The sequence below is a fragment of the Thunnus maccoyii genome, chromosome 12 (assembly GCF_910596095.1).
Source record: "Thunnus maccoyii chromosome 12, fThuMac1.1, whole genome shotgun sequence".
NCBI classification, from domain to species: Eukaryota; Metazoa; Chordata; class Actinopteri; order Scombriformes; family Scombridae; genus Thunnus; species Thunnus maccoyii.
In genome coordinates this window covers 40,692-67,889 of record NC_056544.1, presented here as the reverse complement: position 1 = coordinate 67,889, position 27,198 = coordinate 40,692, and the positions used below count along the sequence as shown (strand labels likewise).

Genomic DNA, 27,198 nt, shown 5'->3' with positions numbered 1-27,198 from the left:
TATAATGGAATGTCTTTCCATGAGAAAGAAAGGGAGTCCGTCTGTTTTTCCTGCATGCATTCTAAAATGTACACACACTCACATATAAAGATTTTTTTTGTGTCTTTTTTAATATGTAAAAACCATATCTAAGGTTCTTAAAGATATGCTATGCTGTATGCAGAGGATGAGAGTCCTGTCTCTTTCATGAGGCTTTATTATCTTCACTTCTTCTACAATAAAGTTATGAAATGGAATGAAACATCATAACTATGGCTGTTCACAGATGACAAGTTCGGAAGATTTTTAAGCCTTTCATTAATGCATGCATCTTTTTTTGTTATTTGGAAAGCTTTTGGGGTCTTGGACTGCTTTCCTTGATATACATTGTTGTGCCAGAGGGTTAGGGTTATGGTTAGGGTTAGGGTTAGAACAAGTTAGAATGACCCATAGAACAACCCATAGTCTGACCTTCAAAACCTTGGTGACCAATTACAGGCAAACGGAAAGTGATACCCAAAAACAAGGGTTCTGTAGGTTCTCTTTGGGGTCATCTAAGTATAATATGTACCAAGTTTGGTGAAGATTAGGTGAAATATGGGCCAATAGAAGCAAAAAATGGGTTTACCAAAAAATCCAGATATGGCAGAAAAATCTTTGGGCGGAAATGGGCATGGCCTATATCAGTCTAATCGTCATTATCCAAGGAACACACTGTGCATATATTGTTTTGATAGGCTTCACGGTTCTGTAGTTATTAGAGCCAAAACGTAAAACACATAATAACTGACCACATGGTGGTGCTATTGGTACCATATTTTAATATGTTAAATATTTTCACATGGGACACCTGTCCATAAAGTATGAATACTTCAGCACTTTCAGTTTTTGAGATATCAACTTTAAAACATTCCTCCTATAGACTTCCCATTATAAATTTTAATACTTAAAAAACACTGAAACACATAATAATAAAGAAAAGTAATATGCTATTACTATTGCTTCATTTTGATGTTTAAACAGTTAATACCACAAATCATACAGATTGTTAAATGCCAAAAATGGTAAAATAATAAATAAATAATTAAAGAACAAAGATAACATAGCATGACAGCTACATTGCAGGTCTTACACAATGACAGGATCAGTTTCTGTAAGTGCCCCAAAACCACATAAGTTTATGATAAACTGACAGTTCCCTCTAGCTGCTGTAGTAGGGGCAAAGGAGGAAATCAGGTGACATTATTATAAAGCGACAAAGTCAGTGTAGGGATGAGGTCAGGGTAGATGGATGGATCAACAAAACATTGGATTTAAAAACAGGAAACAGTTCTTTGTTTGTTATTGCTACATGGCTCGATGACAACATGGGTCCACTAACCCTTAATAAAGTAACCCAAATAATCATCTTTTCCTAAACCTAAGCAAGTATGTTTGCCCAAACCTGACCAGATGTTAGGGCAGCTGTGGCTCAGGAGGTAGAGCGAGTCGTCCGCTAATCGGAAGAGCGGCTCCTCCAGTCCACATGACGATGTGTCCTTGGGCAAGACACTTAACCCCAAATTGCTCCTGATGGCTGTGCCATCAGTGTATGAATGTGTGTGAATGCTTAGCTTCCTCTGATGGGCAGGTTGGGACCTTGCATGGTAGCCCCTGTACCCATTCAGCGTATGAATGTGTGTGAATGGGTGAATGTGATTCGTAGTGTAAAAAGCGCTTTGAGTGGTCGGAAGACTAGAAAGGCGCTATACAAGTACAGTCCATTTACCATACATTTACATCAACCATAGCGTTGTCATGTCATAAAAAGTATTTGGTTTTCAACATTAATTTCTAAAACAAATACAACGTCTGATGAGAGACATCTGTATGTGTGGGCCAGTATTTATCATGCCCCTGAGAATGACAGTCCTCAGATTAAAAAGGTTCCTGGCTGAGTGTGAGCAGTAAGACACATTTATTAAATGACTTACTCCTACTTACAGCAAAGTGCAAAAGTTGCTTGAGTAATCACATGTATGCTCAGAGAAGGAAAAGGCAATCAGAAATATGGATTGACCCTCAGTGGTATTGTTACTCTGCAAAAACATATAACCTATAATAATTTTGTCAAGCTCATTTTATTGTTTGATTTGATTTATTGATTGAGACAGTTTGGAGTTTTTAACATTAAAGATGCACTGCACCGCAGTTAGCTTGAAGCTAATTTGCATCTGTAATCCCCCACAATCAAAACATATAACAGCACAACAAACGGTACAAAACAAAAAAACAAACAAAAAAACCCCCAAAAACAATAAAAACAAACAAACAAGAAAAACAAAACAAAATGAAAAAAAAAACAAAAAAAACAAAAACACACAGAACACACCATACAAAGCTACACACAACAGCATATCACACACACCCACAATGTCAATTAGAAATTAATAATGTAAAGTAGACTCAGTGGTCACACAGCTGATTGGTCTTTAGTGTGCGTGACATCTTAAAAGATCCTCTCCACACTTTAAGACTTTGAATAATAAGTTTTCATAAAGTTTGTGATATGGTTTCCACAAAAAAAGTATAATTACCTCATTAAAATCCTTTAATTTAATATCTCTTCTTCCTCATTGAAAAATCCAGAATCTATGAATATGCAAATAATTTTCATTTGAAAAGTTTTCCAGGAATCCTGGAATAATCAGACACTAAAGCTTTGGGGTAGCAACAGGTCCTTGCCTGAGGAAGAGTGATGAGTCGGACCACAGATGATCCCACAACCAGTGCTTTTGGGTTTGACACTGCCAGAGAATTTGGCCTGGGCCTTGTTGTTGATTGTTGTTTAGGCCCCTGTGCACCACTCTCCCACTGGCACGGTGCACACCTGCCGGACTGGGAGCTTGCCAGGGCTGGACAAGCAGCTGGACTGTCTCCCAAACCTGCAAGCTAGTAATTCACCAGCACTGGAGCGGGGTGGTTTGGAGTTGTCGGTCGGCTTCTACATGCTGATGCCAGAGTGAGGGATGGTGGGGATGCCAGATAATCTGTCTCCCAGAGATTCTCAATACCGAGGATTTGTTTGACAGTTGGAGCCTCACTTGATCGCTAGGCTGTAAAGGAGGATGTCCAGCTCTCCCTGTACCACAGACAGTGGCCCACTGTTGTGCAGAACACAGTGTTAAGCAGGCCTGTGATATTGTTTTAGCACCAAACCTAATCCATGGATCTTTGGGAATCACAGAGACAGATTGGAGTGTTTTCCATCCATGGCAGAGTCTTTTCCACTGCTTCTCCATCCTTTATTTATTTATTTGTTTTATTTCCCCTGTGGCAGAAAAAACACGTTACACAAGCCTTCAGAAACTCCTGAGCTAACAAAACACTTTTAGGGTTGACTGACTCTAACACAATCCCAATAAATGGAATGGAAGAAACCTGTTATCCTAGCAACATTAAGGCTACAAACAACCCATAATGCAACACTCTGTGTAGGAGCTGGTGTTGTACCAATACTTTCCCCATTTAAGAAAAATGTAATATATTTAACATTGTCATGTTGTTAAATATAAGATGATACACATTTTTTCAAATGTAATTTTAATTTTTTTGTCATTCAGGCCAATACAGTATTCATCATGACCAATGATATTTAGTACAATGAGACAGAAAACAGGTGTACTCAGCTCTGTTTCTGTACTGCAGTCATCTACAATCTACTCTGAACCAATTTAATACACCTCTGAAACTCTGACATTGACCAGCATTTTGAAGTCAAAAATAGTTTGATAGTCAGACATTTCAAGGTTCATATTTTGTTCAAAAACATGTTTATCTTATACTAGTTATGCAGCCCCTCAGTTCAGCCTCTGTCTCTTCAGTTCAGCCTCTGCCCCCCTCTTCACTAGCCCATTCTGTTCTGATTGGCCAGCAGATTGGTGGCTGGGGAGCGGATCTTTCAGATAAATTAAATGTGACTTTTAGCAGTTTGATGAATACAGGCCCTGGTCTTGTGTATGCTCGCTCAAGCCTCCTCAAGGATCCCTCGTTGTTCCTCCAAGCAGAAATAAGGGACTCAGATGATCGATCAAGTAGTAGGGGAGGGCAAGGAAAATGATTACTGGAAAGAACCTGTCCACCAGTTGCCGTCATACAGGTTCTTGCCTATGTGTTTCACCTCACACTGCTCATCCTGCACAACTGCCTATTATTACATCATTAGTGCCACATTAGACAGTCTATACCTGCCCAATCACTACTGTCTTGTGCCAGATTGTCCATGTTCCCTTCCCCTCCTGTTTATTAGCCTGTCCACTCATTCTTATTAACATAGCTTATTCAGACTTGTTAGAGTGACCTCAAATTGCCAGTTTTTTAGTTTTGGGTTCACCTACATGCATTTCACATCAACACAAGCTGTGTAGTAGATCACTGTAACTTTCTTTCTGTCTTCACCTCTCCACTACAAAAGGTAAAATGGTGAATAAAAAGGTAAATATTCCCCAAAAATGTGATAACACTTTAAACAAAACTGGAAATATGGTTCTCACTGCTCCCTTTCTGATCTGCCCTGAACATCTCCCCTCCTCCTCCCTTTCCTCTTTCCTCACCCTCCCCATAGTTTCTAATGTGATACGAATCATTCTCTCTCTTGTCTTTGTCTGATGCATCATCATCTCTCTTCAGAAAAAGAATCCCATCACTCTCCACTGAACACTGAAGAACCAGGAGGAAGGAGGACGGGGCTCAAAGAGAGATTGGGAATGAGAAACAAAGATGAAAATTAGTTATACAATATTTGTACTACTATTTATAGATATTAATGACTATCTGGTATATTGAAGTGCATTATTATTATTTTTTTTTTTCATTGCATGGTTGAAACTGACATTTCCTGACCTGCAGTACTGTTTCTGAGAGACACAGAGTTGAGTTGACTGGTGACCACAGAGAGAGAGGGTGAGGGAAAACAGGTTGTTACAGACAGTAGGCAGTATAAAAATAGAAGCTCTTCAATACTCGACCCCTGGACAAGTAGAGTCACGTTCTACATAGGAGAGTGCTGTCATAACAATTCTGTTTTGCCCAAATAAACAGCAACAAACATGATGATGGTGATGACTGTTGTAGTTGGGGGGGTGGGGGTAGGGGGACATGCATGCTCCCGACAGAGCCGGTAAACAAAGTGCTTCAGTTTATACACTCCCAGGCTGGGCTGGGTGTACAATGGATCCTGAACTAGTCAGCCAGCAGCCATCACTTCAGTGAGAGAGGAAAGCACAAGTTGGCAAAACACATTTATTTCTTTATCTATTCATTTATTTATCTATTCAGTCTTTATTTAATCAGGCAGTTGAGACTATCTCTTTTCAAAGAGAGACCTAAGAACAAAAAAACAATAAGACAAGAAAAAAATCAATTCAATTTTCAGTTCAATTCAATTTTATTTATATAGCGCCAAATCATAACAGAAGTTAACTCAGGGCACTTTTCACATAGAGCAGGTCTAGACCATACTCTTTAATTTACAGAGACCCAACATTCCCCATAAGCAGCACTTGGTGACAGCAGTAAGGAAAAACTCCCCTTTAACGGGAAGAAACCTCAAGCAGAACCGGGTTCTAGGTGGGCAGCCATCTGCCTTGAATCAGCAGACAGAGACAACACAATTACACAATAAACAAGGAATTATAAAAACAGTATCATAAAAACATCAGATAATAAAGCTTAAAATCTCCAAGGGGAATGTAAGACTCAAGTTTGAGGGCAGTTTGCAGTTCATTTCATTTTAAAGGTGTATAGCACCTTAAAGCAATTCTGCTTTAAGGTGCATACCTGAGGGTTATCTAAGGTTAAGTAGTTACTGGATTGTGTATTGTAGTTACTAGATTTAAATGAGATAAGAAATGTGAGGTAGTTTGGAAGCTTCAACAGTAGAGCTTTAAAGATGGATAACATGAGATGTTTTCAGTCCAACCAACGTTGCGATACAGAGAACAATGATGAGTATGAAATTTGTCATTTGAAGACAGACATCCTTTGATTCTATACAAGAAGCCTCGTTTGATTTTTAATTTCTGAGTCAAATGTTGAGTATAAATCTTATCATAGTCTGCTGTCAAGCCAAATTCCTAAGTATTTGTGTGACTCAGCAAGAGTAAAATGGTGACATTTAAAGTTTTAATGGCAGGATAGTCACAGACACTGGTGGAGGTGGAGAATACCATGTACTCGGTCTTTTCTGCATTTAAAATCAACATCAAAGGCAGACTAAATCAGGGGCACATCAAATCAGAGTCCTGCACAAGTCCAATTTTGCAAACCCGCACCTGCCCACACCCACAAAGCTCAGTACCAAAACTGACCCATTACCTGAAATTATCTCCATGTCAAATCCGGACACACACACACCTATTAATATAAGACCAATGATCCATGATTGAGCACACATGCTACACAGTCACTCACTTTAAAGTGCTTCACTTTTACTTTGCACAATCACAATCTGTGTCTCTGCAAGAAGGGCAGTACTGCACATTCAGTGACATTCACACATGCCAGTGCGCACACAAAGATATGCAGTCGCAGATACCATGGCGCTTTTTCTCTCTCACACATGCACTTAACAATGATTGCACACTGCTCACTCATATGCCTTATAACAGTGTGCAACGTACTCTGAAGTTTCATAGTAATCCACTGACAGGCTCCACTTCACTTACAATTTTAAAAAAAACCCTGGCGGCTGATTAGATTTGATAATATTAGCTGATTTAGATGTTAAAAATACTGCAAATCGTTTTCATTTCTGACTTCTCTTTTTTTTTGTTCTCACCTGCTTTTTTTGTTCACAAATTAACATTTAGTTAATTTTTATCCAGCAAAATGACAAATTTCATCATCTGTTCATGCCTTGACAAACTCTGGGCCACAAACCCTTAAAAGTCAAAGCATACTGTAGAATAACCTGATGCCCACTGGCCCAAAAATAATTTTACCCATACACAATCATTACAAAATTAATGCCTGTGAAACACTAAATGATTAATAATAATTTGATCTACTAGGTTCAATAAAATTTAAAAAGTCTCAAAGAGCAGTATCAGTAAATTATTTTATGCCTTCATGTGTGCAAGGAGCCAACAGGAAGTCAGCAGAGCGCATATGCTCATAGCCAGCTTGCCCTCAAAGGACTCCAATGAGCAAGCTCTTATGGAGGCCTGATATATATACTTTTTTGCATATGTGCACACTGAGCATCATCTTGAAACACTGTTTCCACTTCTCTTAATCCATGCTTGTGACCAGTGGGCAATGTTGGAATGGTGATTGTGGTGGACCATTCTGCATCATTAAGCTTTCCACTTTGTCCCTGCTGCTGGTGGTGGAGGTAAAACCAGTCCATATACAGCTGAGACAAAAATGTAGGAATGGACCTGCAGAGACAAAACAAAACCAGATGTTGTAGAAATGTAGATCTATAGATGGACAGACAGATAGACAGCAGTGCACAGCCTAGCCTCAAAAATACCTGCAAAGTGTACGAAACACCAAAATTACCAACTGAGAACCATACCTGAGGTAGGATAGCTGCAAAACCACCATCACAGAAGATCAGAGACCAAAAAGGAAAAAGTTTAGCTGGAGGCCAGATAAAAGCTGCCCAAAGGTAGCAAAATAAAATTAAGCCAGACTACCTTGACACACAAGGCAATATTACTACGGGTCTGCACCAGGAGATGAGCAGACTAATGCTGCAAAACAAGAGAGCAGAAGCACATATAACAGAAATGGCACACGCTTTGAACATGAAGCACAGAACAACTGTAAAAATACACACCTTACAATTGCTGGGAGACCAGATTGCGTGGAAACATGGCTGACACACCAGCTGCATGGACATCAGGCTCCAAAATAAGGCAGAAATGTCCATCCAAGGAACAGTAACCTGCCTAGATATAGCACTGATCACGCTGCACAGTAATCAGCTGATTCATTGAATCCAGCCCGGTGACAATTTAGTGACCCAAACTGTATAACATTTTAACCCAGTTATTTTTAGTGTGTATAGTTTTTATTGGTGGAGTAAAACTACTTGTGCTGTGTGCAGCATGAAATCAGATCAATGTTGTAATCATTATTGATTGAGTTCTTTATTTAAACTAATTGGGTTTGTTTGGCTGCTCTGTAAACAGACATATCAGCTGCTCTTCTGTTGTATTTCTGACAAAGTAGCTTCTCAAGGAAGATTAGCCGTAGTATTAAATCACTTTTGGTGTTACCAAATCAACAGGACTGAACTCTTGAGGATTACAGCTTTTTTGTTTTGTTTTTTGGGAATTTTATGCCTTATTATAGTGGTAGTAGAGAAATGATAGGAAACAAGGAGAGAGGAGGAGGAGGAGGAGAGAGAGAGAGAGAGAGAGAGAGAGAGAGAGAGAGAGAGAGAGAGAGAGGAAAATGATATGCAACAAAGGTCTGCTGCTGGAATTGAACTGCAGATGTTGCAGTACTGTGGAATGCATCTTAACCAATAGCCTACAGGGGAGCACCAAGGACCACAACTTTAAAGTACCCTGTGGAATTTTTTTTTTAAAGAGTTATGTCAGCATTCAGTGTTTCTCACCAAAACACAGTGAATGAATTGTTGAGGCCTGACCAACCAACCCGTTCTCATTCCAAGGTCCTAAAATACCAATGCTTTGTCACGCCCCTCTGCATCTCATACAGACGTACAAGGTACCCTTTGGTATTTGATGACTGGAAATGTGCCATTGTCACACCTATTTTAAAATCTGGAGGCCACACTGTAAAAAAAAAAAAAAAAAAAAGTTATTTCAAAGAAATTTACTGTATTATTTTACAGTTTTTTTTGTTTTTTCTACATTAAGTGTAAATGCCATAAAAACACAGTAAATTATTTTTATTAAAAATATTCACCATAAAATAAAGGCTGTAATCTGTAAATTAAAATAATGGAATATTATAGTTTTTTTTAACAGGATTATTCAATTACTTAATGGTCTTGAAAGTTAAATTACATTGAATCCTATGTAAAAAATACAAAAAATACACATCCTATTACTGAATGTAAAATTAAGGCAACTTTCTTTTTTTTACAGCAAAACTTTAAATTTAATGTAAAAAAAAATGTAAAAAAAATTAATAGTAAAAAAACGGTAGAAAGTCTGGCAGCAGAAGTTGCCAAACAGTTAGCGTCAAATAACAGTAAAAAATCCTTTCGTAATTCTACAGAGAATTTTTTTAAAAATACAGATATTTACTGTAGACATTATCTGCATTTTTACAGTCCAACTATTGTAAAATAAAAATAAAAATTCATTATAAAATATTGCTAGAATGTTAAACAAATGTATAAATCTACACAAAAAAAAGAAAAACATTGAAGAAATACCTTAAAATTACTTAATTTAAATGAAGGCTTGTTTTATACAGTATTCTTTTGTAAATCCATAGAATTATCCAATTTATCCTTAAGAATGTCACATCAAAGCACAGATTTCTGGAGGGAAAACACAAAAAAGTTATGTAAAATTATATTAAAATTACCCTCCTTTAACACCCATTAATGGTGTCTTGAGAGTTTTAGGCTTTAATTGTATGTGATTATTTCATCTATTTGCAGTAAATTCCTGGTAAATATTGGTTTTATACTGTACAAAAAATAGGATCATGTAAAAATGGCTTACAAAAACATAATTTTAATAATCATTACTTTATATAAACAGTATTTGACAGTAATTACATTAATTATATTGTGTGTACACTGCCATCATTCTTCAGAATCTGCCACTTATAGGCTATTTGAAGCTAAAGAGAGCTATTGTATTTAGGTCTTGATGCACAGCATATTGGTGTTGGGGCTACATATCAAAATCAAATGGTCATAAAATGTATGTTTGTTGTATCCTATGTTCCATCCTGGTTGTTGAGACTGAAAGATCTCTTAATGATTGACATTGACAATTATGTCCCTTGTCTGTTTGTAATTATGTAGACATGAATAAATCACAGAGGCTGGTATAGTGGTCTGCCAACTCCTAGCGGTAGAGTAGGACTTGTATTTAGCTTAGCAGTTATATGAAGAGGGGTTAACAGTTGTGCTGAGACAGGTAGGACCAACCATGCCTTTTACAGCACTGTAGGAGCCTGAACATGAACCCTCACTGCATGGCCTCAGCCACAAGCAAGGGCTCTTCTAAGTATAGTTGGATGCAATAATTATTACAGATTGTACATAGTTGATATACCTTCAAAAATATCATGTATTCATACAGTTAAAGCCCAACTGTGGGACTTTTGTCTCCCCCCCAGCAATGAGAGTAATTACAAAAACACTATCAACACTTGCTTACATTACAGGCTCTGCCGCAGAATACTCTGTTGCTACTGTTGTGGGTGTAAAACAATGGATACATTTTTTTGAGCATCACGCAACCCCTGCAAAATGAGTGGTTTCACCGTCAGAATTTGATCCATTTGGTCCAAACATACTAACGAACTAACTGGAAGCTAGCCACTCAGACAGTGGAAGTCTATGCATTCATCTAACCAGCACAAGAATGTTGCCACCGACATCAGATTAAAAAATCTGTGTGATGGCAAATATGAAAGATTTATCTGGCAGTTATAGGCTTAATCAGCATTGTGTGAACTCTGGTGTTTTTTATGAATATGTGCATTATTGATGTATATGCATTTGTATGTTCTATGGAGGTTTTGCACATGATTGGTCTTCATATTCGCATAGATACATTTTTGTATAAATCTATTGGTCTCTTATCTATAATAGCTATAATAAAGGCTGTAAATCCACTTTAAAAATGTTGGAAGCTGTCTCCCAATACATTATGTTAGACCACAACTTGAAATTGTATTTTTACCATCCATGAGTAATTTCCTAGTGAAGGTGCAATAATTTGTAGATCTAATTTTTCTTCTCTAAATATTAAGACCCAAACTGTCAGTCTATGTTCAACAAAATTTAAAGCTGTCTCTGTGCTTCAGACAGATCAAGAAAGTGTGCACAGATTCAAATGAATTTTGTACAATCATTGGATGAATCACGCTACGGGGAGATTATCTCGACCAATGATATTGTTTGAGTTCTGGGGGTGGGTCCTCCCGGCATGATTCATCCAATGACTGCGCAACATTCAATTGTTTGAATCTACGCACACTTTGTTGACCTCTGTCTGAAGCGCAAAGACTACAGAGAGACAATTCCTCTAGATAAAGTCATGCAAGTCATTTGCCAAGCCTGTTGATTTGAGGATGATGATTCACATTCAGCTTTCACTAAAGGTAAAGTAACTTAATCATTTTGTTATTCTTCATGTGAAGTTTCATACAAAGAGAGATATGAACTGAACTTGTCATGAGTTGAGCTAACCCCAAGGGCAGCAGAAAAGGAAAGTAAGATAACAATGCTAAGTTAATTACAACTTGACATAACTAAAGCGTTGACGTTGCATAATTGTCAGAATTTTAAAATGTATGTGGAGTCAGCAGGGCTAACGTTAGCATTTGCTTTTTGCATGCACTAAGCAAGTCTGTGTGGCGTCAGATAACATAATGTTATGCCAGTCCTAATGAAGCTATTAAGGTTAGCCTTGAATCAGGATCTCACATCAGTCATAGTAACGTTAAATAAGTTAGATTTGTCAGTTGACCATTTACATATTTAAGCTCATATTCTGTCCTGTAAACATTAAATAAAAGACTGGGAAGTTGTGACCTGAGAAAGACTTTGAGTGTAAGCTAGTATGCTAGTGTTAATAAGTTTAGTCAGTTAACTTGATAAGTTACTAATACTATTAGTTAAAGAAACATTAGACCGCCCAGCTGCTCCTATTTACTGCTAGTAAATACATTACCAGTAACCTGCTGCCTACCAGCTAAGTTAGTGTTGGTGTGTGTGCTCCTCGACTTTGCAGCAGCAACAACTAGCAATTATAACAATCAAATAGCAATATAGCAGCACAGTAACAGCAATATGGCATTTAAAAAAGAAACACAATGCAATAAGTGTGGTAGTGATATCTATAGTGTGACTTTAGTGTGTGTAAACTGCTGTGTGAGTGTGTGAGTGTGTGTGTAATGTGCAGACAGGCAATTAGTGTTCATTTTTCATAAGCCTGGTTGTCTGGTGGAAAAAACTGTCTCGGAGCCTGCTGGTCAGGGCTTTGAGGCTGCGGTACCGTTTACCAGATGGCAGAAGCTGAAATAATCCGTAGTTGGGGTTAGAAACAGTGTATTACAGTTGTAATACACTTGATAATAATAGAACACCTCAAAATATGTATGTTTTAATGTAATGTTAGTATATCAATGTGTCACAAATTTATTGATAAAATAAGTATTTTAATCATGATAATTACTATTTGAACTTTGCATCCCCCAGCCTCTTCCTGAGTCGTTTTGCATCGCTGGCATGGTTTTCCCAGGCACAGCCTTCACATACAGCCTGCATGGTTATTGGAAGGTTCCAGGCCTCAACATCCCCATGGTCATACCCAGCCTCACCACCCTGCAGGAGGGTGTTCTCAGCCAGGGGAAAGCCAAGTAGAGCTTAAGGAACTGCTTCTGGGTGCTACACTGCATGACCGAGACCTACTATCTGTTTACCAGGTGTGTGCACTAGCTCACTCATTATATAGATCAGTGGCTAAACCGCACTGTCACGCTGGAACTATTGCATGACATAGAGTTAGGTAGAGAGAGTGCAATGAAAACTGGAGGAAACTCGGATCATGTCAACACTAACGCACCTAAGAAGCACTGTGTGTAAGCATTTTGGATTTTACTCTATCAATGGCAAATTATTGATAAAGATAAGGCTGTTTGCCGACTTTGTATGAAGCAACTACTTTACGATAACGTTACCACAACAACAAATGGAGTCACCTGTTAGCTTCTCACCCAAGCGAGGCTAAAGAATCAGAGCACCAGCAGCTACACAACCTCGTCTAACTTCCTATTTTTTGCCTATAAATTACATAATGCTAATGTGCTGTATAATTTGAATGAATTCCGTAGCACTGTGAATTCATTTGAACTTTATTTTGGGAAAAAGTGACAGCCCTAGTGCGTATGCTGCACGGGAGATAAACCTGCTATTCTGCTACTCTTTTCTTTTTTAGCTTCAAGTCTGTTTTCTCCCAACCCTGCGTGTCAGTGAAGCATGGATATACATACTTTGACTGCTATGTAAATTAACTACATATTCACAATAAAGAAATCCATACATATTTATGTTAAACTAACGTTGGCCATCTGCACCAAAATTTTAGTTTCTACTGAAAGGCTAGATGATCAGTAATTTTGAGAATTTTCACTGTATTGATGATAGGGATTAATCATGTTATTTTATATATAATGTGTATATTTGTTGTTTTTTCTGTACATTCTGCATAATTCAATCACTGTAATGCAAGTCAAAAACTAAATCACTCTCTTGCTTAAAGCTTGTGCAAAATACTGCACCAGAGTTTTAACTGGTTCCAAATGTAGAGACTACTACATCACTCTAAATTAAGCATCCCAACACAGGATACCAGTCAGTTTTACACATGGTTTTAAGATTTTGTTGATCACATTTAAAGAACAGCTTGATCTGGCCCCAACCTTAATTTCAGACCTTTTTAAACCCTCAGTGTCCCTGCACTAAAAGAGGCTAGGTTTGATCATGCTCAATTTCTGTTCAAGCGGCAAACAGCACTCCTTTAGAGCTGCATCCTCATGACTCCCCTCTGCCACTGCTGTGAGGGTAGGAGGCAAAGTTGACATTGTGTGTACATTGAAAAAAATACAAGCAACAACGTTGCCACCTGTTGGTGTGCAGGCACTTCTAAGAGCGTGATACATATTTTCTATTTTTGTATTCTCAGGACAAGGCTTGCTGAGGCACATTGCAGAGGATCACAGCCATTGCTGGAATTCTGAAAGGAAGTAGGCGACTTTCAATCTGCCATATGAACTTGAGACTATTTTTAGCATGCAGATTCACATTTGTATGTTAATACTGAACATGTATTAGCGTATTTGTTTGTTTCTGGAAGGAATTTAGCTCCTGTTTTTTGAATTTAGCCCCTATTTCCATGGCCAAGGAAAGTTCAGTCAATATTTGTCATGGGTGGGGGACTAAAGTCGCATGACTGGACACAAGTCGCAAATTTGAGGACTTGCGACTTGCTTTACTAACACTGATAAGACTCGACTTGACTTTGACTTGAGGCAGATGACTCAAAAAGACTTGACAGTTTTTATTTAACTGAATCACCTATTTGCATTATTGTAGATATTGAGCATGAACAGTTAACGTTTTGAGACATGATAGGGTAACTTCTAGTGTAGTGTGTGCAACCCAGGCTTTAAAGACAGTGTCTACCAGGACCTAGAAAACAATGCAAGACAGGATTGAGCTGAAAGCTTGTTGAAAGCATTTTCCCATTCCTGCGCTGAGCTTGAGTTGAGCTTAATATTACCAGACCATTTCTGATTTAGACAAGAAAGCTTATGAATTGACAGAGCTTCATTATTCTGTTCAAGGTCCCTTACTAGTTCAAAGTCAATGTAACTCAACCACAGCAGAATGGTCTCTCCTTCTCTCCAGTCAACTGTGTGACAAATGCAACCCTTCAAGATCAGGCAAACAAGATGGTATTTTTCCTTGATGATGCTTGACGTTTGAACAATTTCAGTGTTCTAAATGAATGGGTGTATTTGTCTACACAATCCACAGCAGAGAAAAGCAATCAGAAGTAAACAGTAAACAGAATACTGTTTCGTGTTGCTGTTTTCTCATGACATGGATTGCCATTGTACCCCTTTCTCTAGTGTTTTAAGCGCTTCTTTCATGGTGACTTGATTTGTGACTTAATTGACTTTTCTTGCTTGACATTTAGCAGTGACTTGACTTGGCTTACTTGAGTCTAAACACAGTGACTTAGGACTTGCTTGAGCCTTTAAGGTTAAGACTTGAGACTTGCTTGTGACTTGCACATGTGTAACTCCCATTTCTGATATTTGTGAACATGAACTACTTTCTCCCAAAGCCACATACCAGAGACGTGAGACTCAAATTTCTGATGCCATCCGCAATAAAGTCTGGGGCTGCTTCATAGACAATGAATGTGAAACTAATTTTGTAGTAATATTTAAATACCCAAGTAAGCTTTATTCTATAGTGACCTTTCATATCTGAAAAAGAAAATGTACCTGTATACTAGGGTTGGGCGATGTCTACAGAATTGGTATATGAAGATGTCCACAGTGAAACATTGTAATGGACAATGATATCGGGTGGGATAAATTACTGCATTTTGCTGTCATTTATGGTTGTGCTGTTTCTCTCCTCTTGTCTGTTTCACCACAGGTTGCACTGAGCGATCCTTGCATGTGTGAGTGTGTGTCCTCTGAGTGGAGCAGAGGAGAGACAGTGAACCATGTGAAGTACTTGAGTTGATGACAACTACAGTCGTTGCGTTACTGTAAGTGCAATAAAAGCTCTGTGAGTAAAAAGCCAATAAGAATAATTTAATCCACACAAAAGATGGACAGACAATGAGGGGGCTTTTAAAACATGATGTTATGATGGTAGAGGCTCAGTGGTTGATGACTGTCAGCCACTGGTGATGGACGATGGCATTGCCCATCAGCCCAACCCTACCGTATACTCAGAACATCCCCCTGGGTGTTCTCAGTGTAATCTATAACATCTTTCTCAATTCATTGTTTTTGGAAAAGCTCCAGACATTATCAGATGACATCACAAATTTGAATTTTAGCAAAATAATTTTTGGATTTGGGAGAGATTTGTTCATGTTCAACATTTTGAACCATCTTAGAGCATGGGAATAATATGTATGAATTTCTAAATTGGCCGTAGTTTCCCTTTTGCCATAATGCAACATGTAAGACATTGTACTGATAAAATGTACAAAACTGTTTTTGCTTCCATTGATGTCTGTTGAAATAATCTGAATGAGAAAAAAAAAATTATAGTAAAGTATTCTGTTTGAGTTCTTATTGGGTTGATCAGCTTCAGACCCACATTATAATTCAATATGGCTGTTTAATGGTTCATTAATTCAGAAACTTTAAGGATAACACTGTAAAAAAATAGTGAATTACTTTGTAAAGCAAGTAGTGAAAGGTAATTTTAACCTCATACACCTCAAATGGGGATCTGCATTGAATGGACTGTAAAATGGCAGTAGAAAAATGTATATAATGATTCAGTGTAAAAGAAGCTGATATAATGATACTTTTACATACACCTTCTGGTTTTTGTACATTCAAAACCCCATACATTAATGTGAAATGTCTGTAGATATATTGGGGAGATGCTTGCAATTACTGTCAAATAATGTTCATTTGAAGTAAACCCCATACATTTATGGGGAAAGCCTGTAAATATATTGGAGAGCTGCTTGTAATTACTGTCAAATAATGTTTATATAAAGTTAACCTCATACATTAATGGGGAAATGTATGTAGATATATTGGATAGTTGCTTTTAAATACTATCAAATAATGTTTATAGAAACTAAACCTAATACATTAATGGGAAAAGCCTATAAATATATTGGATAGTTGATTTTAATAACTGTCAAAAAGTGTTTATATAATGTATACCCCATACATTCATGGGAAAACCTGTAAATATACTGGAGAGTTGCTTGTAATTACTGTCAAATAATGTTTATATAAAGTAATGATTATTGAAATTATCCTTTTTGAAACTATTATCACACGATCTTATTTTTTTGTAAAGTGTAAAACCAACATTTACCAGGGATTTACTGTAAATAGATTGGATAATCACATAAAATAAAAGCCTAAAGCTCTCAAGATACCATTAATGACTGTTAAAGACCAGAAATCTGTATTTTGAGGGGGAGTTCTTGTGGATGGATTGAATAATTCTATGAATTTACCAAAGATTACTGTATGAAAACAGGATTCTTCATTTAAATTAGGTCATTTTAAAGTATTTCTGCAGTCTTTTTCATTTTTTATGCAGATTTATCCATTCGTTTAACATTCTAGCAATGTTTTAAAATGAGATTTTATTTTTATTTTACAATGGTTGGACTGTAAAAATGCAGACAATGTCCAAAGTAATTATCTGTATTTTTAAAATAAGTCTCTGTCAAATAACTAAAAGTTTTTTACTGCCAGACTTTTTACCATTTTTTTACGATTTTCTTTTTTTTTACAGTGCACCTTGAAGCCAGTAACTACAGACTAATAAATACTGCCAGTACTCTCAAAGATTGCTGAGAAAGTTGTCATTAAGCAACTGACAACATTTCTTAATACAAGCAATTTTGGTCTACATTGTATGCAATTTGGCTTTAGACTTGACAGAAGAGGTGCTGTATTTTTAGATCTGCGTAAAGCATTTGATACAGTCAATCACTGGCATGGATGTCTTCATATTTATCTGATAGGATACAATGTGTTAAAGTTAGTGACACACTGTCCAGTAACATGAAGTGCACAATGGGTGTTCCACAAGGGTCAGTGTTAGGTCCCCTATTATTTAGCCCATATATTAATGATCTCCCTCAACAGTGTCATGATGTAGAACTACAAATGTATGCAGATGACACCGTTGTGTACACACATGCAAAAACAGCTGAGTTAGCTGCTGCTAAGCTAATAATTGCATTGGAAAGGATTACACATTGGCTTGATCAATCATGTCTGAGTCTAAATGTAAACAAGACAAAAGGTGTGTTTTTCTCTAAAACTATGGTACAACCTCCTAATGCTGATATTTTCATCAAAGGTGAAAAAATTGACATAGTTACTGATTCTGATCTGATCTTGGTGTGACACTGGATCCAAATTTGAAATTTAAGAAACATGTTAAAAAATGCTTAAAACCATAAAGTACTTGAGTCCTTATACAAACACACTCTAAAAACTCTGGACAAAAAGCCAATGCATTTCCATCACTGTAGGGTACTGGAGAAATACAATTTACTGAGCTTTGACAATTTTAGATTACTCTCAAATGTGTGCCTAGTTTATAAAATTTTAAATGGTTTGGCCCCTCCTCCACTATGTGACTTTGTGTACACTCGCTCAGTAAGTTCTATTAGATCTTCCAGAATATCCTCTATACAAGATTGTACTATACCATTTCATCGCACTGCATTTGGGCAGTCAGCTTTCTCTGTGAAAGCCACAAGTCAGTGGAATGCCCTACTTGATGATATGAAGAACTGTAGTTCTATCAATACATTCAAGGCAAAACTAAAAACATTACTAAAGACCAATCAGCTGTGTGACCACTGAGTCTAGTTTGCATTGTTAGTGTCTGATTGACATTGTGGGTGTATGTAATGTGTTGTTGTGTGTAGCTTTGTATTTTGTGTTTTGTATGATGTGTTCTGTGTTTTTTTGTTTTGTTTTATTTATTTTGTTTGGTTTTTTTGTTTGTTGTTGTACTGTTGTATGTTTTGATTGTGGGGGACTACGGATGCAAATTAGCTTCGAGCTAACTCTGGTGCAGTGCATCTTTAATGTTTAAAACTGCACACTGTCACAATCAATAAATCAAATCAACTTATAAGTGATGGTTGTTTATTATTATTTTATCTCATTATTGTCTGTTTTGGGTATTTAGGATACTTTGGTAATTTAAATAACACAGGTTGTCTCAGTATGTGATAAACATTTTATAATAATATCACATCACCCAAATATGCAAATATTTTCTTTTAATACCCATTTTCAGTTTAATTTTAGTCTGAATTATACTGACGGCCATGCAAAGCAATTAGTGTTCTTAAAGTTACTTAGATCATACCCACCCCCCTGATTTCATGGGGTGGGGGACAATGATATAGTATGATGCGGTTTGTTGTACGATTCCATGTTGGTTTTCTTCCTGTCCTTCCCAGTTTTTTGAGTCACCAGCCGCCACTGGCATGGATGTAGGGATATGGATACCAGACTAAAAATGGTGCCCATTCAACCCTAACCCTATAGAAACCCATGGACATTACAATGTGATGATGTCATGGATTTTTAAATCACTTTTCTTGGCTCTAGGAAAGTTTTACAAATATAAATCTCTGTGAATCAAAAATTCATAATAGAAAGAGTCATAATTGATGTTTGCAGTTTGAGACGTCCTGTCAACAGTAGATTTGATTTATTGATTGGGACAGTGTGCGGTTTTAAACATTAAAGATGCACTGCACTGGAGTTAGCTCAAAGTTAATTTGCATCCATAGTCCCCCACAATCAAAACATACGACAGCACAACAACAAACAGTACAAAGCAAAAAAAACGCACAGGACACACCATACAAAATATAAAGCTACACACCAGCACATCACATACACCCACAATGTCAATTAGAATAATTAAATAAGAATATCAATCAATCAACTTTTATTTATATAGCACCAAATCACAACAAAAGTCATCTCAGGGCAAATTAAATAATACATAAATAAATAATAAATCATTAAAATAAAATAATTTACAGACATCATCTTCTGAAAAACTGGCTGCAAGGCTGAGTGGTGGAGCCCTATCCAGCTCTTATTATACAACAATGGTTCTCAGTCATGTAGCCTCAGTCGCCATTTTGAATCCAGTCAACCATTTTGTTTTGCCTGCAATTCACACACACACACACACACACACACACACACACCTCATTAGTTAGACTACATATTGTGTGTTTTTACTTGTTACTTTTTAAATAAATGCTTTTCTATTTAATGTTGTAATGCCATGTAATGCCATGTAATGACAACTTCTGCTCTGCAAAGAATTTCAAATACTTCAACCTTTTCTAGCTATTGATATGGTAATTTTGGTTATAGTTATAAGTTAATCATTATTATTACAATTATAATAATTATTATTATTATTATTATTGAGTTCCAAATTGATAGTTGACTATATTTTACGAGACTGAATCAGTGAATTGGCTATCATTTCCCTGTGACTCCTGGGGTGATTTACTGTCAATTAAATCATATTATTTAATATAATTATTAATTATTTCTGATAGCCAAATTTAATCGAAATGCCCTACATAAAATGGTACGTGATCCCTACACAAACACACACACACATACACACACAATAAATGGGTTATATTAAATGAAAAATGTAAGGATTATAACTAAGTATCTGCAAAGATAGCAAGGACACATGAATGTTCCTGGTTCATTTGTTGGTGCTAATAACTGCTTTTTTGCTATTTTTTATCAGTCATGTACCACATACTACATGTGATGTCTGTAACTTTATTTGTTAATTTATTTGCACATGCAGAACATCAGACACCATGCTGTCAATATGTGGAATCTTTATGTAATTATAGCAATTTTCAAATTATTCTAAGGACACAAGAAAAACAAGACAATCCCTATGAAAACGTTACACGTAATGTGCTGCTTTCAGTCCTTTCATTGTCAATTGACAAATTGGCAGCAAGGCAGACTCACCACACTGTATGCACAAAGTGATCATTAACAAACACTTGTTTGCTTTTAGAGGTGATGACTCTAATTTCAAAGCCTCATTCTAGCAATTAGCATAATCTGTCATTTCTAAAAGAAATTTGCCATCTTAAACTAAGAACATTCTTCCTTTTCTTGTTTTGCAGAGTTAACCAATTATTTTTGAAGATTCTGACTGTCACAGAGGTTTGATTTGTAGTTATGCTGCTTCAGTGCTAAACATCATTATGTCCAGTCCACTGGAGGGATTATAGGCTTTATCAGTAGTTCATTCTAATATGTTTATTCATTATATATAATTTTTAAACAGTTATTAATTTGATTTCCATTTAGATGAGGAAATGAAATTAACAAAATTATAATTTAAAACAATTGTCAAGTTCTTTCATCAGTCATCAGATACATGAATGAAATTTTAAATTCTCAAAAACAAGGATTTAAATTTAACCTTGTTATGAAATTTCTCTATATAATATAATCTAATCTCTGATATAATCTAAACATCTAAAGTCCCTAAAACGTTTTCACAGAACTGTATGTATATATATTGTATATGTTGACAAATGTCCTCATTCAGAGGAAGGGGGGCGGGAGGTGGGTGGAGGCATTAACCAATTAAAAGTGGACTTTCCCCCAGGAGACTACTTTCATTTCCTGTTTCCAACAATGACTGTCACATTTCCAACACATTTTGCGAGTCAGGACAGTTTTTTAGCAAACATAACTACGATCATCCCCTAACCTAATCCTGTGGTTATTTTTGTAGCCATGACAATGAAGGTGGCCTAACTTAAAGGAAGTAGTAACTTTAACACACACCACGTTTCTCTAACATTAACAAAGTGATCATTTTTACCCAAACCATGATCTTTCTCTAAACCTAACCAAATGGTTTTTGTGCTTAAACCCAACCAGCACAGCATTGTCACACACTGAAACATCATTATTTTTTTTAACAGTGATGTGTAATGCTTTTGGAAAGCTCAGACAAGTGATGTTGTCCTGCTGATTACTGTTGATAGGAGCGCCAGATTAGAAAACACTCCTGTGTGTTGCTCTTAAGTCACATGGTCAAACAACGTATGTGGTTATTTAATTTTGAGGTCTTGGTGGTAATGCAGGTCTTCAGTGAGTGTTTTTCTGACTTTGTAACTTAATGACTTAACTGTGCAGTGACATTGAGTCAGTCCTCCACAGTGATGTAGCACACTGAGTGTGAGCAGATCACTCTGCTTTATAGTTTAATAGCTGGAGGCAGGGACAAGACAGATGGCTGCCACCCTCTGACACACAGATGGCAAGACTAATTGTGAGAGCACAGGCCTGCAGCACACACACACACACACACACACACACACACACACACACACATATATATATATATATATATATATATATATATACAGTAAATGTTTGGACACACCTTCCCATTCACTTGAATGAGAAAGTGTGTCAGGACTTTTGACTGGTACTGTATATTACACAGTTATTTTCTTACACTAAAATGCATGTGTGTGGACACACCACACACATGCATTTACATACATTTTCACATTCCTAAATTCTCTGTAAAAGTCATTTCAAACAAGCCTCTGAATAGATAATAAGCAGTAAAGCAGTAAATTGTCCCAACACCAATGGAGATAATATTTTGGTTAACTGTGCATTCATTATCTTGAGTCTAAATGTCACTTTTGTTTTCTAAGAACAAAAGTCTTGAAGAACTCCTGAACTGATTATTAATTAAATGATTTAAAAAAAATTCCCTGGTAAAGATGGACATCAAATGGAAAGGGAAGCCAACATGCAGTGTGTTAATAAGGTGTTGTTCCAGCTTCAGTGCTTCCTGTCAGAAATAGTCCAACTCTACTAGAGGGATGAACAGCATTCTTCCTGAAGATATTCCCTCATTTCATGATTTGATGATGGTAATGGAGAGAGTTGTCTGACACATCACTCTAAAATCTCCCATAGGTGTTCAGTTGGGTTGTGATCTTGTGACTGTGAAGATCACTGATGAAGGCAATTTACTGAAGTTTTTATTTTTATTTTTTTATATGTGTAATTAATGTTCAATATAGATGTGTGACGGATATTCTCATAAGAATCTAAATGCATGTTTTTAGGATGTCTTATAGGGTTGAACTGAGCACAACTCAACTGGCCATGAACTGAATGGAACAAACTGACCTAATTCACATCATTTTCATGCTCAGACCATTCAGTGAATCCTCATGACCTGTGTGGAAGCACAATAAAGCCTGTAAAATCCATGATGGTGTGAGTATGGTGACTATAGGTTGTATTTAACCTGCTGACCTGATGGTAAACCCCTGGTCTGTCTTTGGCCCTGATAGCATGGAAACCCCCTGTGCACTACACACACACACACACACACACACACACACACACACACACACACACACACACACACACACACACACGCACAAACAGTTGTGTTTCCATCATTTCAGAGGACATTACTTTGACTGAATTTTATGGAGACTTATCCTAGACACACACATTAATTCCTTCAAGAAACATGAAATGAAGATAATTTGCTTCAAAAGTGTCACATATTTGCATACAAATTACAGTAGAGACATTAGATGGATTTATAGTGCAATGCACACACACACACAAACACACACACACACACACACTGTTCCCCTTGCCTCTGGTATGGAAAAGTAAATTCTGACCTGCAGTGTGCTAATATCTCTCTTTATGATATCAACAGAGGAACAAACATGTTCTCGGCGGGAAGTTAATTACTCGTTAGAGTCAGGGTCTAATAAAACGACAGACCGATATGCTGTGACACCTGAAGCTATTAACACACACACACACACACACACACACACACACACACACACACACACACACACACACACACAAGGTGAATGAATGCACACATACGAGCTGCATGAGCAGATAAATGAAAACGTTGTGTGTTTAGTCACTGTCCAGGAGGTCTCTGTCACCTCTGTAATAACACTATCCCGGGGGTGTCAACTGACTTAATTAAAAAAGTACACACATAAGCATCTATGTACACACATACACACACCTGATGCTAGCACATTTAATTAGGTTCACCTACATCAAGACAGAAACACACATTTGGGGTTGGTGGATTTAATTTTCCTAACAGCACTTTGATATCAGCTCTTCAAAGCTGCGTTACAGTATAATGGATGGCAGAGGAAGTGTGTGTATGTGTATGTGTGGTAGAGAACAGAGATGGTTTCTACGTTTTTGATGCAGATTTGATCTTTCCCTAACTTTAACCAAGTAGTTTTTGTGCCTAAACTTAACCAAACCTTAACCATAGAGGTGTCAGTTTAGAAAATTCATATCATACTGTTCATTCAAATCATACTCAATCAATCAATCAATTTTTATTTATTTAGTGCCATATCACAACAAAAGTCATCTCAAGGCACTTTTCACATAGAGCAGGTCAAGACAGTACTCTTTCATTTACAGAGACCCAACAATTCCCCCATGAGCAAGCACTTGGCGACAGCGGTAAGGAAAAACTCCCCTTTAACGGGTAGAAACCTCAAGCAGAACCCAGCTCTTGGTGGGCGGCCATCTGTTTTGACCAGTTGGGTTGAGAGAGAGAAAAAGAAAGGGAAAGGAGGAGGGGGGACAGAAGAACAAAGATCATAACAATAAGTATAAGCATCAATAGCCAGGGAAGGATGCCATCAGGACTATGAGGGACCGCGAAGGCTCAGCCCAGAACCTAGGGTTTCCTGTGAGATGAGAAAGCACAAAGAACTCGGGGGAAGAAGCAAAGTTATTGACATGCATTGATGTTACATGAATGCATACAGATGGAGAGGAGGAGGAGGAGAGAGGAGCTCAGTGCATCATGGGAAGTCCCCCAGCAGTCTAGGCCTATAGCAGCATAACTAAGGGCTGATCCAAGGCGAGCCTGGTCGGCCCTAACTATAAGCTTTATCAAAAAGGAAAGTTTTAAGCCTACTCTTAAACATAGAGAGGGTGTCTGCACCCCGGACCGAATCTGGTAGATGGTTCCATAGGAGAGGAGCTTGATAGCTGAAGGCTCTGCCTCCCATTCTACTTTTAAAGACTGTAGGAACCACCAATAAGCCTGCATTCTGGGAGTGCTGTGTTCTAGTGGGATAATACAGTATTATGAGCTCTTCAAGATATGATGGTGCCTGACCATTAAGGGCTTTGTAAGTTAGGAGAAGGATTTTAAATTCTATTCTAGATTTTACAGGAAGCCAATGTTGCAAAGCTAAAATGGGAGAAATGTGATCTCTTTTTCTAGTTTTAGTCAGTACACATGCAGCTGCATTCTGGACCAGCTAGAGAGTCTTTAGAGACTTGTTAGGGCAGCCTGATAATAAGGAATTGCAATAATCCAGCCTAGAAGTAACAAATGCGTGAACTAGTTTTTTCTGCATCTTTTAGGGACAGGATGTGCCTGATTTTTGCGATACTATGTAAGTTAAAAAAGGCAGTCCTTGAAATTTGTTTTATGTGGGAGTTGAAGGACATATCCTGATCAAAAAGAAGTCCCAGATTCCTTACGGTGGTGTTGGAGGCCAGGGTAATGCCGTCCAGAGTAGCTATATCATTAGATAATGTGTTTCTAAGGTGTTTAGGGCCAAGCACAATAACTTCAGTTTTATCTGAATTTAGTAGTAGAAAATTGCAGGTCATCCAGGTCTTTCTGTCCTTAAGGCATGCTTGGAGTTTGTTTAACTGATTGGTTTCATCTGGCTTCATTGATAAATATAATTGGGTATCATCTGCAATTTATGGAGTGTTTCCTAATAATATTACCTAAATAAGGCATATACAAGGTGAATAGAATTTGTCCAAGTACAGAACCGTGTGGAACTCTGTTGTCTAACCCTTGCCTTCATGGAGGATTCATCATTAACATGTACAAACTGAAATCGGTCTGATAAATAGGACTTAAACCAGCTTAATGCAGTTCCTTTAATGCCAATTAAATGTTCCAGTCTCTGCAAAAGGATTTGATGGTCGATTGTGTCGAATGCGGCACTAAGATCTAACAGGACAAGTATAGAGACAAATCCTTTGTCCAATGCAGTAAGGAGGTCATTTGTGACTTTCACCAGTGCTGTCTCTGTGCTATGATGCGCTCTTAATCCTGACTGAAAATCCTCAAATAAACTATTGTTATGTAGAAAGTCACATAACTGATTAGAGACTGCTTTCTCAAGAATCTTAGAGAGAAACGGAAGGTTAGATATAGGTCTATAATTGGCTAAAACACCTGAATCAAGAGTAGGCTTCTTAAGAAGAGGTTTAATTACAGCTACTTTAAAGGACTGTGGTGCATAGCCTGTTACTAAAGACAGATTGATCGTATCTAGTAAAAAAGTGCTAACTAAGGGTAAGGCTTCCTTAAGCAACCTAGTTGGGATGGGGTCTAAGAGACAGGTTGATGGTTTAGCTGAACAAATCATTGAAGTTAGTTCAGGAAAGTCGACTGAAGAAAAACAGTCCAAATATATGTCAGGATTTACAGCTGTTTCTAAGGTGCCTGTGTTTGGGGAGAGAACGATGCTTGTTGAGGGCAGGAGGTGGTTAATTTTGTCTCTAATAGTTGGAATTTTATCATTAAAGAAGCTCATAAAGTCATTACTACTGAGAGCTATAGGAATACATGGATCAATAGAGTTATGACTCTGTCAGCCTGTCCAAAGTGCTGAAAAGGAACCTAGGTTTTTATTCTCTTCTATAAATGCTGAATAATAGGCGGCTCTGGCATTACAGAGGGCCTTCCTATATGTTTTAAGACTATCTTGCCAGACTAAGCAAGATTCTTCTACTTTGGTGGAACGCCAAATCCTTTCCAATTTTCGCGATGTTTGCTTTAATTTGCGGGTTTGAGAGTTATACCAAGGAGATAACCTCTTATGTTTTATTATCTTCCTTTTTAAGGGGGCGATGGAGTTGAGTGTTTTTCTTAATGAGCCTGCAGCACTATCAACAAGATTATCAATTTGGGAGGGACTAAAGTTAACATAAGAGTCCTCTGTAGTATTGAGACATGGCAGTGAATTCAGTACTGATGGAATTGCTTCCTTAAATTTATCTACAACACTATCAGAGAGACATCTAGTGAGGACATTTTTGTCTTATGGTGTGTAATCCAGTAATAGGAATTCAAAAGTTATTAAAAAATGATCTGATAGAATAGGATTTGTGGAAAAATTATTAAAAATTCAATTTCAATCCCATAAGTCAGAACAAGGTCTAGGGTGTGGTTAAGACAGTGAGTGGGATTATTTACACACTGAGAGAAGCCAATTGAGTCTAATAATGAGATAAATGCAGTACTGGGACTGTCATTATCGACGTCTACATGAATATTAAAATCACCTACTATAATTACTTTATCTGTACTAAGGACTAAATACGACAAAAACTCTGAGAATTCAGATAGGAACAAATAGAACTGGCAGTAAAGTTTTCCAGGTTGGCTGAGAGAGACCAAGAACAAGGCTTTCGAATGAGTTATAATTAAATTTAGGTCTAGGGTTGATGATTAGGCTTGAGTTGAAAATGGCTGCAACTCCTCCTCCTCGGCCAGTGTCTCGAGGAATATGAGTATCAATATGACTGGGGGGAGTGGACTCATTTAGGCTGACATATTCTTCATGACACAACCAGGTTTCAGTAAGACAAAATAAATCAATATGA

The 27,198-nt window shown here is 37.3% G+C and overlaps 1 long non-coding RNA gene across 1 annotated transcript; it reads left to right on the top strand.

Moving 5' to 3' along the window:
* The first annotated feature begins 11,213 nt into the window (after nt 1-11,213).
* LOC121909197 lies at nt 11,214-15,581 on the top strand. Its single transcript, XR_006099383.1, has 4 exons — nt 11,214-11,286; nt 12,386-12,612; nt 13,872-13,932; nt 15,359-15,581. It is a non-coding gene; the product is annotated as an uncharacterized LOC121909197 (long non-coding RNA).
* Nucleotides 15,582-27,198: the final 11,617 nt, after the last annotated feature.